The 18,303-nt window shown below is 42.2% G+C and overlaps 1 long non-coding RNA gene across 2 annotated transcripts in view; it reads left to right on the top strand.

The window, feature by feature from the left end:
• The window catches only part of LOC139081422 (uncharacterized), a 178,831-nt gene that overhangs the window by 102,974 nt on the left and 57,554 nt on the right, over positions 1-18,303 (top strand). The window lies entirely within an intron of this gene.

The raw sequence follows: 18,303 nt of genomic DNA, 5'->3' as shown, positions 1-18,303 counted from the left end.
ACTAGACTGGCCATGTCTAGCGGTGTCCGCTGACTGTCCATGAGTAGTTCCATGTCTGCCTTCAGCTGTGGATCTCGACTGTTCATGTTGAGATCCAGCCTGGCCATGAGTGGATCCCGAGTGTCCGTGTGAGGCTCCTGAATGCCTTTCACTGTCACTAGCCTCGCTGTGACTAGATCCCCTTCTTCCACTCCTGCTTGACCCTGACTGTGTGGATTGTCCATGACTAGACTGGCCATGTCTAGCGGTGTCTGCAGACTGTCCATGAGTAGTTCCGTGTCTGCCTTCAGCTGTGGATCTCGACTGTTCATGTTGAGATCCAGCCTGGCCATGAGTGGATCCCGAGTGTCCGTGTGAGGCTCCTGAATGCCTTTCACTGTCACTGGACTCGCTGTGACTGGATCCCCTTCTTCCACTCCTGCTTGACCCTGACTGTGCGGATTGTCCATGACTAGACTGTCCATGTCTAACGGTGTCTGCTGACTGTCCATGAGTAGTTCCGTGTCTGCCTTCAGCTGTGGATCTTGACTGTTCATGTTGAGATCCAGCCTGGCCATGAGTGGATCCTGAGTGTCCCTGTGAGGCTCCTGAATGCCTTTCACTGTCACTGGACTCGCTGTGACTAGATCCCCTTCTTTCACTCCTGCTTGACCCTGACTGTGCGGATTGTCCATGACTAGACTGGCCATGTCTAGCGGTGTCTGCTGACTGTCCATGAGTAGTTCCGTGTCTGCCTTCAGCTGTGGATCTCGACTGTTCATGTTGAAATCCAGCCTGGCCGTGAGTGGATCCCGAGTGTCCGTGTGAGGCTCCTGAATGCCTTTCACTGTCACTGGACTCGCTGTGACTAGATCCCCTTCTTCCACTCCTGCTTGACCCTGACTGTGCGGATTGTCCATGACTAGACTGGCCATGTCTAGCGGTGTCTGCTGACTGTCCATGAGTAATTCCGTTTCTGCCTTCAGCTGTGGATCTCGACTGTTCATGTTGAGATCCAACCTGGCCATGAGTGGATCCTGAGTGTCTGTGTGAGGCTCCTGAATGCCTTTCATTGTCACTGGACTCGCTGTGAGTAGATCCCCTTCTTTCACTCCTGCTGGACCCTGACTGTGGGGATTGTCCATGACCAGTCTGGGTATGTGTGGTGGTATCTCTTGACTGACCATGAGTAGATTCTTGTCTTCTTATTCTAGATCCTGACTGTTTATCGGTTGTGGCTGTATGTCCATGATCTAAACTAGAATGTCTAGTGTTGTCTCTTGACTGTTCCTGGGTTTGTCTTTTATTTCTACTTGCTGATCCTGATTCCCCATGGTCATTTCTTGAATGCCCATGGCTTGATGTTGAATATCTTTCCCATTTATCTGACTGGCCTTCACTGTCATTTGATTGACTATGTGTTGTTTCCTGTCTTCTAGAAGCTCTCCTGTCCTGACTTGATCCTTGCCTTTGTTGCCTATGAACCTGACCTGAACCAGACCCATATTGGCCATAGCCACAGGACTGACTTGAGCCTGACCCATTTTGCCCAAAGCCAGAGGACTGACCTGAGCTAGACCCATGTTGTCCAAGGCCAGAGGACTGACCTGAGCTGGACCCATGTTGACCAAAGCCAGTGGACTGACCTAAACTAGATCCATGTTGGCCAAAATTAGAGGACTGGCCTGAGCCAGACTCATGTTGTCCAAAGCCAGAGGACTCACCTGAGCCAGATCTATATTGTCCAGAGCTAGAGGATTGGCCTGAGCCAGATCCATGTTGGCCATAGCTAGACTGCCCTGACCTAGACTTGTGTTTTTCAAAACTAGAGGATTGACCTGTGCTAGACCCATGTTGTCCAAAGCCAGAGGATTGACCTGAGCTAGATCCACGCTGTCCAAAGCCAGAGGACTGACCTGAGCCAGACTCATGTCGTCCAAAGCCAGAGGACTGACCTGAGCTAGACTTGTGTTGTCCAAAGCCACAGGACTGACCTGAGCTGAACTCATGTTGTCCAAAGCCAGAGGACTGACCTGAGCCAGACCCATGTTGTCCAAAGCCAGAGGACTGACCTGAGCCAGACCCATGTTGTCCAAAGCCAGAGGACTGACCTGGGCCAGACCCATGTTGTCCAAAGCCAGAGGACTGGCCTGAGCCAGATCTATATTGTCCACAGCTAGAGGACTGGCCTGAGTTAGATCCATGTTGGCCAAAACTAGAAGACTGGCCTGAGCCAGATCCATGTTGGCCAAAGCCAGAGGATTGACTTGAGCCAGACCCATGTTGGCCATAGCTAGACTGCCCTGACCTAGACTCGTGTTTTTCAAAACTAGAGGATTGACCTGAGCTAGACCCATGTTGTCCAAAGCCACAGGACTGACCTGAGCTGGACTCATGTTGTCCAAAGCCAGAGGACTGACCTGAGCCTGACCCATGTCGTCCAAAGCCAGAGGACTGACCTGAGTCTGACCCATGTTGTCTAAAGCCAGAGGACTGACCTGAGCCAGATCTATATTGTCCAGAGCTAGAGGACTGGCCTGAGATAGATCCATGTTGGCCAAAACTAGAGGACTGGCTTGAGCCGAACTCATGTTGTCCAAAGTCAGAGGACTGACCTGAACTGGATCCATGTTGGCCAAAACGAGAGGACTGGCCTGAGCCACACCCATATTGTTCAAAGCCAGAGGACTGACCTGAGCCAGATCTATATTGTCGAGAGCTAGAGGACTGGCCTGAGCCAGATCTGTGCTGGCCAAAGCCAGAGGACTGACATGAGCTTGGCCCATGTTGGCCGAAGTTAGAGGACTGACTTGAGTGTGACCCATCTTGGCCAAAGCCAGAGGACTGACATGAGCCAGAACCATGTTGTTGAAAGCCAGACGACTGACCTGAGCCAGACTCATATTGTCCAAAGCCAGAGGACTGACCAGAGCAAGACCTGTGTTGACTACATTTAGAAAATTCATTTGAACCAGACTCTTGTTGATGAGAGTTAGAAGACTGTCCGTAGGAACTAGATCCATGCTGACCATAACTAGAAGACTGACTTTCTCCAGACCCATATTGTCCACAGCTGGAGGATTGACTTGAACCTGTTCCTTGTTGTCCTCTACAGCTCTGTGGTTGACCACGTGCTCTAGATCCACATCCTCTCTGACTGGAAGACTGGCTACAGGAGCTAGGCTCATGTTGACCATATCCAGAGGACTGACCTCCTGAGACACCTCCATGACCTTGTCCTCCACTACTTCCTGGTTGATAACCTGACTGGGTACAGCTAGATTGATTTCCTTGCCCTCCAAATCTATCCGCCTGACCAAAACTAGAAGCATTTTGTGGCCTTCCACACCAACTTGAATTACTGGAACCACATGGATGGCTCTGCCTTCCACTGTCTCCTGAGCCTCTAGAGCTAGAACCAAGCTTTCGTCCTCCACTCCTTGACTGAGTAGAGTTTGATTCATGTTCACTAGCATCCAGTCCATGTGACAGACCACTATGACTTTTCCTTTTCACACTTTTTGATCCAGATCCAGATTCGTATTCCTCCCCAGATTCCCTAGAGGGGCTAACACGTGACTTGTTTCTTCTTTTCCCAAGCTCTCCGGAGCTGGAACCATGTCTTTCTTTGCCACTACTCCATGAGTGACCAGAGCTAGACCTATGGTGCCTTTTCTCAGATCTCTCTTGGTTCCCTGAACTAGATAAAGCACCTTGCCTTCCCCATGCCCTGGAGTTGGACCCACGTCTGTGTTTCACCGTTCCCCTCGAGCCCTCGGAACTGTAACCATGCTCCTCTCCCTCTCTCCAACTTGAATATCTGTAACCTGATTTCCGTCCTGATGTATTCTCTTCTTCCTCTTCTGTTTCACTTTCTTCCTCTTGGTATTGGCGACCATGCTTATGCTTCTTTGACCCTGAAGCTTTGCAGTATTCTTTGCTGAGAACCTTGTTGCAGGCCATAGCCAGCTTGAATACCATCAGAAGAAACTCAGTGAAGTCCAATCTTCGGTCATGATCTCGATCCAGCATATGCATGATGACTTCCACTGTGTCTGGATCATCTGGGTTCTGTACACAAGAAATACACCAAAGGGACCTGGTCAGCCCAGCTCACATACTCAGCTAAGATATTCAGGTAGGGCTGTAGAATTGGAGATGTTTAACATTAGGTTTTTGTTTTGTTTTTTAAAGATTGGCACCTGAGCTGACATCTGTTGCCAATCTTCTTTTTTTTTCCTCTCTTCTTCTTCTCCTCAAAGCCCCCCCAGTACATAGTTGTATATTCTAGTTGTGCGTGCCTCTAGTTGTGCTACGTGTGATGTTGCCTCAGCATGGCTTGATGAGCAGTATCATGTCTGTGCCCAGGATCCAAAACACAGAAACCCTGGGCCACCAAAGCGGAGCATGAACTTAGCTACTTGGCCACAGGGCCGGCTCCTGACATTAGGTATTTTTAATCCAACCAAGGATTACTTTAGGCTAAGGCAGCCTAATAGGACCCAGCAGGTGTGAAGAGGTAATAGTAAAGAATAAAAACTACTAGGGGGGCCAGCCCTGTGGCTAAGTGGTTAAGTCCACTGCTTCAGTGGCCTGGGGTTTGCCGGTTTGGATCCTGGGCGCAGACCTGCACACTGCTTGTCAAGCCATGCTGTGGCAGCATCCCACACGGAGCAACCAGACTGACCTACAACTAGGATATAAAACTATGTACTGGGGCTTTGGGGAGAAAAACAAATGGAGAGGAAGATTGGCAACAGATGTTAGCTCAGGGCCAATCTAAAAAAAAAAAACTATTGGGATCTTTAGAAGAATGCAGTTCGATGGACCCAAGCTAGAGGACTAGGTACTCAGGTGTGGCATACAAGAAGGAGTTGAATGAACCAGTACCTGGTATAATTTAGTTTTACATACATTTTAAACATTACATGCTGACATATTCTATGTTAGGATCTATAATTTTGAAGTTAATAGCTGAGTCCTTCCCAAGTAGATGGAAAAAATACTTGTATTTTCTTTCAGTTTTTAGTCATCCTGGCTACTTGGTCAACTCCCCTTGTAGATGATTTCCCTCTCTAAACTTTGTCTTCCTCATTTGACGTGGTAATTTATTAATTCATGTCTTGGCATAAATTTATTTTCTGCTTTTTCAAAATGGGAAACCTACGAGCATGAAAAACACATGAATGATCAACGTGGTGGGAGCACATACAAAAGTAAGGAAAACACATTCACCTTTCCAAAAATAAATGCTACCTCAACAGACTTTCTGATGTCCCAAAAAAGTACTGCTCACAGAGTTTCCTCAAAGACTATTGGGACTGGGCAATTTTTAGCTAATCTTTGGTGATATAGCAGAGAATGCACAGGACCCTAGCAGCCTTCACTCTTGGTACATGGTCCTCACCTTCAGAATTGGACGAAACTCTTTCTCCAGAAGTTCCTTTAGCTCATCCTTGCTCAGCGTGCCACACTCCCCATCTTGCTTAGTATATTTGTAGAAAATGTCAATGACAGTGACAACACTTCTCAAAAGATTGGTCATCTTTTTGCAAGTTTTAGTGAACCTGAAGAGGAAAAAAAATACCCTATCATTCATTTTCTTTCTTTTTAATTTATAAGGAGTTCTGATTTTAAAATAATCATCATGATATTTCAAATCTCTTCTCTCTTTTCAGCCTAAAATACTTCAACAAGTAAGGTTGGGTCAGGGATGATACAACACCTTTCAACACAGTGAAAACTAACTTTTTAAACTTTGAGTTACTTTGCTAAGATCAAGTCATGACATATTGCTGGCTGAACTGGGACTAGATCTTGTATCTCCATGTCCTGGATGAATATATTCTTTACATACTATCTGTACACTTTGTATACTTTAGTGTCCAGGTGTTGTCCTGGAGTTTCCAAAGTTTCCCAAAGCACCTAGATGTCTTGCCCCAGTCTCTCTTGCTAGTTTCACTGCTTTTCTTGAGTCGGAAACGACAGACCTTCTACCAGGCATACCTACTTCCCCTCTGGGCACTAGAAGCTAAACTGGACTATTAAGGCCTTCAGTAAATAAATAATGGGCAGAGTGGGCCAACACTATTCTGGTGCTGCATGAGATAGCCCTCATCCGAGCTCAGGAACCATCCTAATCTCAGCCTTGCCCTTCACAGTTCTCTTTCAGTAATCAGGGAGACAGGCTCTACAATGCAGGCAGTACTTTGACTAGTGGATGATTAGATTTTGGAGTGCTAGGAACTGAAAATAAACAAGGAAGGGACTCTACAATACTGCTAACCTCCTCCCTATTCGAGCTAGACAACCCAGAAAAGACGGCATACAAAAAGACTAGGAAGAGAATGTGGAATGGCCTAGAAGAAGGCAAATTTCTACTTGCATTATTCTTCTCCACAACCACAAGTTTATTCTAAAAAGACCACAGAATGAACTAAACTAACCAAATAAAGAAGCAAATAAAAAAGAAAAAGAAAGAAAAATGAAAAGAAAGGCCAAATATATATTAATTCTGCCTTAGCTCATACTCCTAGATTTCTACCATGAACAACCAACCAAATATCCATCGACATCACTGGATGAATTTTCTCTCACCTGGTTCACCAAAGGAACAAGGAGGATAAAGCCTGATGCAGCTTGCAGGGCGACAATGGATGGAGATAGTGGCCCTTATATAGTTTACAATGTGTGGGTTCTGCCCTCTGTGGGATGGACTGATTCATTTCCAATCAAATCTAACTCCACCTCTGTCCATGTTTACCTTCCAACTTCTTCACATTCTCATCTTTGAGATAGTGGCGGAAAGCCTGGCCACCTTCTATTATGAGGTCACGTTGCAGGGTCATACACTTGTGAAAAGCAGAGACTATATTTTGGAGGACTTGTATTGTTCATTCCCTTTATCTAGTACCCACAAAAAAGTAGGAAATTGCAAGATACTTGGCAGGTGTGCAATAAATGCTTATCTTATTGAAAATGAACCTGGGCCAGTAGGCTTACCTAATTCAGGTCTTTTTACAATAATAATAACTACCATTTATTGAGAACTCACTATGTGCTAGATATTGTGCTGAATACTTTTAACATATCGTCTCATTTAATCTTCACAACATTTCTATGAGATTTGTATTGTCACGTTTTACAGATGAAGAAACAGGCTCAGAGGGCATAGGAATCCTTTCCATGGTCACACAACTTGTAAATGGAGGAACCAGGGTTTGAACTGTATTATCTATCATAACACCCTTTCTGTTAACCATTATACTAGCTTACCTCTGTGTATCTATTACATACACCTATTATGCAAAAATTCTGTACTCTTTTGGGAGTGTCAGGCCCACCTAAACACAAAAAATATGAAAGGGTAATTTAGGGACTGCTGTCAGCTAGGAAGAGAAGAAACATATTCACTGGTCCTGTGAAGGCTCTTTTCTAAGCTATAAAGGTGTAAGTTAATGGACTATACATAAAAGTAATGTTTTCAGAAGTGTTCAGAGTGAATTTTGGGTGGGCTTTCTTCTAGCATTGCTGCTATGCATTCGTAGTCTGGCAGCCTTGGGCCTAGACCCTTGGGAAAATGTCATTTATATATATAAAGTATATCAAATATAATATCCGAGGGAAGCAAAAATCCCCAGAAAGCTGTGTTAGGCCTGGAGAGTCAGTGCTTCTGTACTTTGCCACCAGGTGATGCTGAAGCTGATAATGAAGATAGCAGCCATCATTAATTAAGTGCTTACTATCTGCTAGACATGATAGTTTTATAGGCTTATCTATTTATTCTTCACATAACACTGTAAGGTCAGTATTATTGTCATTCTCATTTTACAGATAAAGAAATGAAAGCATAGAGAAATTTAATAATTTGTCCACAATCACAGTGAGTAAGTGGCAGCACTAGGATAAAAAACCCATGCTGTCCAATGCTAAAGTCTGGCACTTAACCGCATATATGCCACACACATGGGGTCAATCAATTCCTAACTGGGCATTTCTTCAGGAAAGCTGTCATATCTTTTCACTTCGCCATCTAGACAGTGCCTAGATCTTAGTGAACAGTTAGAATCAGTGTCTGTTCACAAAATGTTAATGGATATACCACTGAGATAGATCAATTGCTCTCGGAGCCTGGGAGTCCTAGACCAAACTGACCCCTACAAAAAGTTATGTTGCTTCTTGGATATATGGTAATTTTCGATGGTATGTGCTTCTTTTTGTTGAGATGGCTGCTGTGTCAGGAGGACTTTCAGATCCCCAGATTCCATACTGAGATAGATTCTTAAAGACGGCTGTGTCTGCAACTCCAGGATTCTAGCTTAGAACTTTGAAGTTAGTTTCATAGTTTGCCTGCTCTCAGCACTCCACCACTCACTCTTGTATTCTTTGTATTCGGCTCTCTCTTCATCTTCTAACTTGCTTAGCATAAGAGATAAAAGTATAGACTTAGGAGACAGATTTTAGCTCAAATCTCAGCTGTATCGTTTGCTGGCTGTGTTTCTTGGACAATTATCTAATCCTCTGAGTTTCAGTTTCCCAACTTTTGTAATAAGAATAATAACTACCTCACTGGTGGAGATTACTTACGATAGTATGTGAAATTGATTACTACCTACCTGGCATATAATAAATGTTTGGTAAGCTATATAATTATTGCCAACTCCTTTAAAAAACATATTTCATAGCATCTAGCTCAGTGTTTTATACATAGGATACACTTGATCATGTTTCATCAAAATAAATTAGGAGGCAACAATAGGCCTTTAAAGGCAGAAATACTACTTCTCTGTCAAAAGCATTGTCCCAGAAGGCAGGTCATAATTCTTTTTTAACAAAATAACAATTTTATTGAGATAGAATTCATATACCATAAAAATTCTACCTTTTAAAACATACAATTCAGTGGTTTTTAGTATATTCACAGAGTTGTGCAGCTATGCCATAGCTGTTATGGTACCTGTGTCCTTAAGTAAGTTTCCTCACTTCTCAATGCTTCAGTTGGGAAAACTGAATATATAATAACCATGAGGTACTTTTAGTGCCAGGGTTTAAGTGGACCCATATTTATCATTTCAGCTGCAATTCTGGGCAACAGTTATAGTCCCACCAGAGGCCCAAGCACTATTTGTAAAGGAACCAAAGTGATTGTTTCTAAGAGTCGATTTGATGACACTTGCAGAGACTTTTGTCTACCTGGGTTCGGAAAGGTTGTTTAGTCCAGGGAAGCAGAGGCCTGGGGTCCAGAGCTAGGGCATGGTCTCAGCTACACCATTTCTCTGGACCCGGACCTTCTTGTTGCCCTTTTGTGCTCATTTCATCACTCTCTGCTCATTCTGCATCCACAGCTCTGGGTTCTCAGGAAGTACCAGAATCTTTGATTTTAGGCCTGTTTGGTGAAGTTTATTTACTATTGGCCACTGGATTGTCTTGAGGGGCAAGAATGTTAAATAACTTTGTACCTGTGAAAGTCCCAGATTTTGGTTTTTCCACTGAATGTCAACTGAATCTTGTTTCCATGTCTCATCCTATTCAAAGGGGGCCTTCTTCAAGTTAAAGTAGTCTACTTTAGCTTCCTGTCATGTTCAAAGGGAATTCCTTAGGGACTCGCCTTAGGGCTTAAGCAGATCTGTGCCTGTCATGAGAACCAAACATTTTCTCTGGGACTCTTAGGAACCCCTGTTCTGGGGTTTCTCAATGAACTCAACTTACAGCTGATACCTGAGAGTTGATCCAGGGACAGTGGTATGTATTAGATGTCTCTTCTCTAAAAGCAGTTTAGGGAGCTATTCTTGGCTCATAGTATGATTCAGTAGGAAGAATGTTGACTTTGAAGTAAGATTGTTTTTATATCCCAGCTCCAATATATACTACCTGTAGTACCTTAAGCAAGTTTCTAAACCTGAGTCTCTGTTTCCATACCTGTGAAATGAGGATAATGTCGGACATGAGAATTAGATAAGATAATATAAGGATAATGTTGAGCATATGATAAGAATTTAATATACTTTATTTTCTTTCCTTCTTATTCTCAAGTTTAATCTGATTAGTAGAAGGTTATCAATAGGTTTTGGGGTGATGGTTCCTGGAGATGATTCTAAATTCTGTTCCCTCCTGGCAGTCTCTTCCTAGATGAAATCAGAGCCCAACTGGGTTGAACTGTTGGAACCCAGCCTTCAAAAAGAGCTTAAAATTTCTATTATGAAAATTCCATAGGGAAGATGAAACCACTAGCTACCACAACTGAGAATGTGCCCACCCCAGATTTCTTGCTTATTTTGCCACATCATTGTTGATATCTCAAGATCCATATAGCAGAGCAACAGTCTCACCAAGAGATGCCTGCTGACAGACCTAGGCTTTCAGGCTGGACTACGAGGCTTCAGTGACTTGTTCTGTCTGGATCTAACTGAGATGTATCATCTGGGACCTCCAGATGCTTGCTGAAATCTATCCAGGGCCATTTCTTTTTTTTTAAGATTTTTATTTTTTCCTTTTTCTCCCCAAAGCCCCCCCAGTACATAGTTGTATATTCTTCGTTGTGGGCCCTTCTAGTTGTGGCATGTGGGATGCTGCCTCAGCGTGGCTTGACGAGCAGTGCCATGTCCGTGCCCAGGATTCGAACCAACGAAACACTGGGCCGCCTGCAGCGGAGCGCGCGAACTTAACCACTCGGCCACGGGGCCAGCCCCATATCCAGGGCCATTTCTGAAGGCTAGTTCTCAGAAGCTAAAATGATACTTGCAGCCACAATATCGATAACCTATGATGACAATGTGAAGAAGATGTTGCTTCCTGATGATAGAAGCTTACTGGATAGGTAAGCCTGACTGAAAGGGAGAGAACTTGGATTAGCACTGGAGCTGTAGGATTCGATAGATGATCTAGAATTTGTATTTTGACATTTGTGCAAGGTATGATTATTAAGTGAGGCAGCTGATTTTTTCCTTAAAACAGCCTAGAACCTGTACAATCAAAGTAATTTCCCTCAAAGGCTGTAAGTGTATGTTCAAAATGAGGGGAGCTCTTCCTTCAGACCATACAGAGCATTATGTCCTGTTGAATATCATTTGGTAGATGAAAATATTGGCATTTTAAGCATGGATTTGATTTTTGGAATCATTCATAAGCATTTGGAACCAAGTTTGATAAATAGAATAACTCATAAGGTTAAAAAAAGAAGGGAGTCCATCATTAAGTCTGAATTTAAAGTAACCAGACTAATTTCTTCAGTCCAGTGGCTCTCAGCAATTCATTTTACTTCAGCAAGCATTTTTTGAGGCTTTTCTTTGTTCCCATGACCCTTTTCTCTGTGGGAATGTGCTTCCAGTGGTAAGGCAGTCCAAGATTGTGTGAAACAGTATAATGAAGCTGGATCAGGATTGAAGCTTGGCTTAGAGTTTGAGCATTATGAGAACTGTTGAAGATTTATGTATACATCATACACACACACACACACTCACTCACTCCTCTACACACACTCCCAAATGCAGTTGATGTACATTATTGAAGATCTATCACATGCAAGGCCCAGTGCTAAGCACACTGCCCTCAATGAAATTATATTGGTTTGGGATTATTTATGAGCCTGGAATTTTCCATCACTCCCTTTCAGCGATCTTGGTACTCTCCTGTTTGAAAGGATATTGAAGATTTGCCATTTGGGACTGCTCAGGATTCCTTGTGGTTGCATGTGCACATACATGCACAAATATATAGATGCGAATACATATCTATTCATTCTGAAATCATCATAAATTTTAACTAGGTACAGATTTCCTCTACAATACCCAATAAGTCTGTTTTTTCATGCCTTCTGGATGAGGAGAAAATTGATAAAACTTAAATCTTGGGCTTCCTGGGATGACATCTTTGACTAGGACTGGGGAAAAATAAATTCAGGACCTCTGAGAGTTATAGCTATCAGGCTTAGATTTGATTAACTTTAGATTAATTCATTTTAATTGTTTCCATTATCTATGATAATTTCTTTTTGTTTTCCCTTTAAAAATTACATTTATTTTGCTTATAAATAAAGTCATTCCACCCACGTGCTAATTCCTTGCCTCTGACACTAGTTATATATTTCAGAGGTTGGGTCTTTCAGGACTATTCAGTTTAAGTGAACTGAGCCTTTGGATTCTAAGAGGAAGTATAGTAAAGTGGGATCTGTGGGAAACCACATCTGCAGTGTCTCCCTTGTTCTTCAGTGGAAAATTTTCTTCGTTAGGGACCAGTGTCTTGAATTAAGTACACTAGAGCACCAGCTGAGCAAGATAATTGCAGAAGACAGATAGAGTAATTATTCTATGTGACTATTATAGAGTGACTAAGGTCTCAGGGCTTGACTGTGTTCTCTAATCCAATCGCCCTATCCTGGTTTGTGCAGGCCAAAGACACTTGGAGCAGAATCTACTCCCTGAGGGTCCAGGACCTGTGGCCTCGGGAGACCAATACTTAGCTTTAAGATGTTCAAAGATGATGTCCCACCCATTTCTGAGATGGATAAGGTTTGAGAGGCAGGTGTACTCATGGAGAGAGGGGCTTGCGACCTTTGCAACAAGAGGAGAGGCTAGTAGCCTAGGCTTCTGCCAGGGCCTTTCTCACACCTATTTCCTAAATCTGGCCCATGTAGAGGAATTCAGGGAAGCCCAAGGGTAGAACTCTTAAAGGAATATGTTTCTTGGCTTCTCCCTAAAAACTAAAACAAAATCTATAGCAAACTTGTTTAGCCCAGTGATTAAGAAGATAAACCTTGGAATCTGACAGATCTGGGTTGGAATCCTGCCTCTGCCACTCACTAGTTATGTGTCTTAATGTCTCTGTAAATATGGGGAATTTTCTTCATAGGGTTGTTATAAAGCTTAAAAGAATTAAGTCAAATACCTGGAACAAAACAGCCATTTACATTAAAAAATACTACCTTTTTTTTCGCATTTGATTGGAATCTTATATTTTCTGTGTTTGTCTTATGGATGATATCATCATGATGAATGTCACTTTTACCAGTTTTGTTTTGAGCCAAAATCATTTGTCAGACATTGTGCTTGGGGCATCTAATGAGCATCTCTGGGCATCTAATACTGTACCAAGTGGCCTGTGATTGGTCTGCTTGGAACAGGGTCTTGGTTCCGGCTCAGTTGGCTGGTGGGTCACATTGATTAAAGGCAATTTTGATGCCAATAATCTTGTGCTATTTATGGTGATGATGATGATGACATGAGCTCTATTCATAATGATGACAGAATCCTTAGATCAGACCCACTTATTTTTGCAGGTCAAAGCATAGGCCCTAGATTTGCCTGCAGGTGCATAGATTGTTTCCTTCTTTTTCTTCCATTTGCTCTATGACTGATCCACTGGGGAGGTGGCAGGGGCTATGGTGTATTTATCCTGCTTTTCCAATCTATAAACTTTCTTCCTCTGGTTACATTCTGGACCCTAGAAGCCCCTTCCTGGTTGTCTATGGTTCTTAGCCACCTAATCCTCACCAGGAAGGTTTACTCTTCCCAAATCTTAAGACCCTGGATTCTTTTGGGATTTTATAGATTAAAAAAAAATCTTTTTGTCCCTTCTCTTGCACAAAGAAGGTGGAATCTCAGCAGTCTGAAGGATTATGGATTTATGGAGTTCTCCACTGTCTCCCGCCCTCCTACACCATAGAATTTGAGAACATATAGTTCTGAGTGGTTCAGATTGGTCTAAATGTCAGGGAGACATTTGCTGACTGAGTTTTATTCTGCAGCTTTAGAACCTTTCTCGACCTGCATGTGAACCTGACCTATCCAGTTCAGCTTCTTTCTCCTGCAAGCTGCTCAAGGCCGCCAGTGGCTGGAGTTAAGCTGAAGCAAAACCCAACTCAGATTAGGTCTTTATGTAAAGCCAGAGGCAAACTGAATCAGGCACATATCAGCCAAATTCAGGCTCTGCCTGCTGTTGGACTGGTTCCCTCGCCTTTTAATTCCACAACCCAGGAATCGGGGCCTAGGCTGAGCTATTTGTCAAACAGCATTGTGAGTGATAAAGAAAGCTGTCTCTATTTTGAGAACGCGAATGAAAGGAGGGCCCCTTGTATATTAATTTACATGTAGATTCTGCAGCCCCCACCCTAAGAAAACCAGAGTGGCTACTCTAACCCACATCTGCACCACGCCCGTGGCAGAGGACTGCACTTCAACCCTTAGCCAATTCGAAAAGAAAGTTCTATATGCTTTAATTCTTATACACAAGAAATAATCACAGGAGCTGATATGTGCTGGACCATTGGAAAAGGAATAGGAGAAAGAGTATCAAATACACGCCCAGTTTTCAGTCTCTAGACTGAGCCTCAGTAGGAGGACAGCTAACCCCTAAACCTGTATATGAAAATATAAAAGATAAATATGATACGGTATAGTGCAAAGAACACTAGATCATTGTCGTCTTCTTTCTTTCTCTCAATCCTCAAAGGATGTGTCAGCAAATCCTATTGATTCTACCTTCAGGTTATAACCAGAATCTGCACGATTCTCACCATCTCCACTGTTGCCATCCCGGTCCAACTGCCATCATTTCTGGCAGGTACTCTTAGCCTCCTAACTGATATGCCTGCTTGTACTCTTAACCCTCTACAGTATGTTGTCAACACAGTAGACAGAGTGAACGATTTAAAACAGAAGTCTGAGCGTGCACTCCTTTGTTTAATATCCTATAGAGGTTCCCATCTTGCTCAGAGTGAGCCAGAGGCCTAAGAGGGACTAAAAGATCTCTGACCTCATCTCTTGCTACCCTCCTCACTCTCTTTGCTCTAGCCACAGTGGCTTCCCTGGTGCTCCACCAACTTGCCAAGTGCACTCCCATCTCAGAGTTTCCTCTCTGTGGAGTGCTTTTTCACCGCTATTGCTCCCTCATCTCCTTTAAGTCTCAATTATTGCCTTCAGGATTTTCACTTCTGGCTGAGATGGAGTAATGTGTGTTGGATTTATACTCCAACGTTCATCAACTAAAATCCGGTGAAAAAAGGAAACAAACGTCTTCACCCATTGGACAACAGGCAACACAGGGGAAATGAGTGAGGTGAACCCTACAATTGGTCAGCTTAGAGCCTGGAGAGAATTTTCAGCCTCTGGGCACAGGAAACCTAGGCGGGATCAATTCATCAAAAGGACATTACAGGGGCCAGCCCCACAGCCAAGTGGTTAAGTTTGCATGCTCTGCTTAGGCAGCCCGGGGTTTCACCAGTTCGGATCCCGGGGGCAGACATGGCACCACTCATCAGGCCATGCTGAGGCGGCGTCCCACATAGCACAACTAGAGGCACTCACAACTAGACTATACAACTGTATACTGGGGGTTTTGGGAAAAGAAGAAGGGGAAAAAAACAGATTGCCAACAGATGTTAGCTCAGGTGCCAATCTTTAAAAAAAAAGGACATTGCAATTCCCAATGTTATATGAACCCACACTGAATAGATTTGCAAGAAGAAATAGTCACTTACAGTCAGAGATTTCAAAACTCCTCCCTCAATAATTGATGAAACAAGTAGACAGAAAACCAGTGAGGATAGAGAATTCTTGAAACACTATCAGCTGACTTGATCTGTGACATTTATAGAATGCTCAACAGCAGCAGAATACACATTCTTTTTAAGTGCACAGGGAACATTTATCAAGATAGATTAAATTTAACAATGTATTAAAACAGCATATTAAATTAAATTAAAATAATGTATTAAAACTATAATATGTTATGACCAAGTGGAGTTTATCCTGGGAATGCCAGACTGACTCAACATTCAAAAATCAATCAAGGTAATGTATCATATCAAAAGACGAAAGAAGACAATCTGCATTATCATCTCAATAGATGCAGAAAAAGCATTTGATAAAATTTAGCATCCATTTGTGATAAAAAAATCTCTTAGCTAACTTGGAATAGAAGAGAACTTTCTCAGACTGATAGCAGGCATCTCTCTGTACATCTAGCTGTAGAAAATTCCTGCCGCTAGCATCTTACCTAATGGTAAAAGGCTAACCATTTTCCTCTTAAATATGGGAGCATAGACCTTTGCACTCATATTCAGCATCATAGTAGAGACCCCAGCTAAAGTAAAAAGGCTATAGGTGAGAGAAGAGAAGGTAAAACTTTATTTGCAGATGACGTGATTGTTGATATAGAAAATCCCAAAGAAACTGCAAAAAAACCCCGAACTACTAGAACTAATAAGTGAGTTTATCAAAGTGCCAAGGTGTAAGGTCAGTGTACAAAAACCAATCATATGTCTATATACTATTAATAAAAATTTGAAATTAAAAGTACCATTTCTAAGAGCACTAAAGTCATGAAATACTTAGGTATAATTCTAAAAAATATGTGCAAGCTATGTGTGCTGAAAGCTACAAAACGCTGATGAAAGAGATCAGAGAAAAGCCTGAATAAAGGAAGAGTTATCCATATTCATGGACTCTAGTCTTCCAAGACTCAATATTAAGTTGTCAATTTTCCCCATATTGTTTTATAGATTCAACAAGATCCTAATAAAAAATCCTAATAGATATTTTTTCTCTTTTTAGTAGAAGTGGGCAAGTTGATTCTAAAATATATAGGGAAAGGCAAAGAAACTGGAATGGGCAAACAGCTTGAAAAAGAATAAAATTGGAGAATTCACATTGATTGACTTCAAGACTTACTATAAAGCCATAGTAATCAAGAAAGTATCTTATTGGCAAAAGGTTAGCCATTCTAACAAAAACTGTGCTATAGTTAGTTAGATGAAGCAAAATTGATGAATCTCAAATCCATTTTGTGAAATGGATTTTTTTTAAAAAGATTTTATTTCTTTCCTTTTTCTCCCCCAAAGCCCCCCAGTACATAGTTGTATATTCTTCGTTGTGGGTCCTTCTAGTTGTGGCATGTGGGACGCTGGCTCAGAGTGGTTTGATAAGCAGTGCCATGTCCACGCCCAGGATTCGAACCAACGAAACACTGGGTCGCCTGCAGCGGAGCACGCGAACTTAACCACTTGGCCACGGGGCCAGCCCCATGAAATGGATTTTAAATTAAAGAAGCCAGGCTCAGAAGGCTGGATTCTGTGTAATTCCATTTGTAGGACATTCTGGAAAAGGCAAAGCTATAGGGACAGAAATCAGATCAGTTGTTGCCGGAGCCTGAGGTTGGAGGGAGAGATTGACTACAAAGGGGCATGGAGGTATTATTTTGGATAATCGAACTGTTCTATACAGTGGTCTCCCGTTATCTGTGTTTTTGCTTTCCACAGTTTCAGTTACCCATGGTCAACCGCAGTCTGAAAACATTAAATGGAAAATTCCAGAAATAAATAATTCATAAGTTTTAAATTGCCCACTGTTCTGAATACCAGTGATGAAATCTCGTGCCCTGCTGCTCTGTCCTGCCCAGAATGTGAATCCCCCCTTTGTCCAGCGTTTGCACACTGTGTATATGCTACCTGCTCTATAGTTACTTAGTAATCGTCTGGGTTATCAGATCAATTGTCCCAGTGTCGCAGTGTTTGTGTTCAACTAACTCTTATTTTACTCAATAATGGCCCCAAAGCCAACTTTATTATAGTTATTGTTGTTAATCTCTTACTGTGCCTAATTTATAAATTAAACTTTATCAGAGGTATGTATGTGTAGAAAAAAATGTAGTATATATAGGGTTCTGTGCTCTCGAGGGTTTCAGGCATCCACTGGGGGTCTTGGAACATATCCCCCAAGGAAAAGGGGGAACTACTGTATTTTGATTATGCTGGTGGTTATACAAGTATTTGCATTTTTCAAAGCTTGCAGAGCCGTACACCGAAAAGATTATATTTTAATCTATGTAAATTACATCTTAATAAAAAAATTTAAAAATAAATTTTAAAATATTACCTTCATAATAAGACCTTCTCTGGCCACTCTATTTAATATTACCTCCTGTTTCTAGCACTCCCACTTCCGTTTCTCTTTGCTTTACTTTTTCCATAGCACTTATCATCATCCAGCATACTATATAATGTACTTATCTGTCATGATTATTGTCTCTCCCCCACACTGGTATATAAGTTCTGTGAGGGTAGAGCTTTATCTGTTTTATTTACTGCTATATTCCAAATACCTAGAACAGTGCCTGGCACATTGTTGATACTCGAAATATTTGTTCAATAGGTGAAGAAATAAATGAATGAATGATTTGGTACCAGGAGATCTGCGTTTTACCTCTACCCCTTCCTGGTTGTATTCCCCGACTAAGTCACATAAACACTCATCACTGAGCTATCTCATCTATAAAATGGGGTGATAATAAATGCCTTACTCATCTCAAAGGGCTTTGTGAAGATAAAATGAA

This window comes from Equus przewalskii, unplaced genomic scaffold, assembly GCF_037783145.1.
Source record: "Equus przewalskii isolate Varuska unplaced genomic scaffold, EquPr2 ChrUn-10, whole genome shotgun sequence".
In the NCBI taxonomy this organism is placed as follows: Eukaryota; Metazoa; Chordata; class Mammalia; order Perissodactyla; family Equidae; genus Equus; species Equus przewalskii.
The sequence above is the reverse complement of the archived record's forward strand: the minus strand, read 5'-3'. Positions and strand labels throughout refer to the sequence as shown.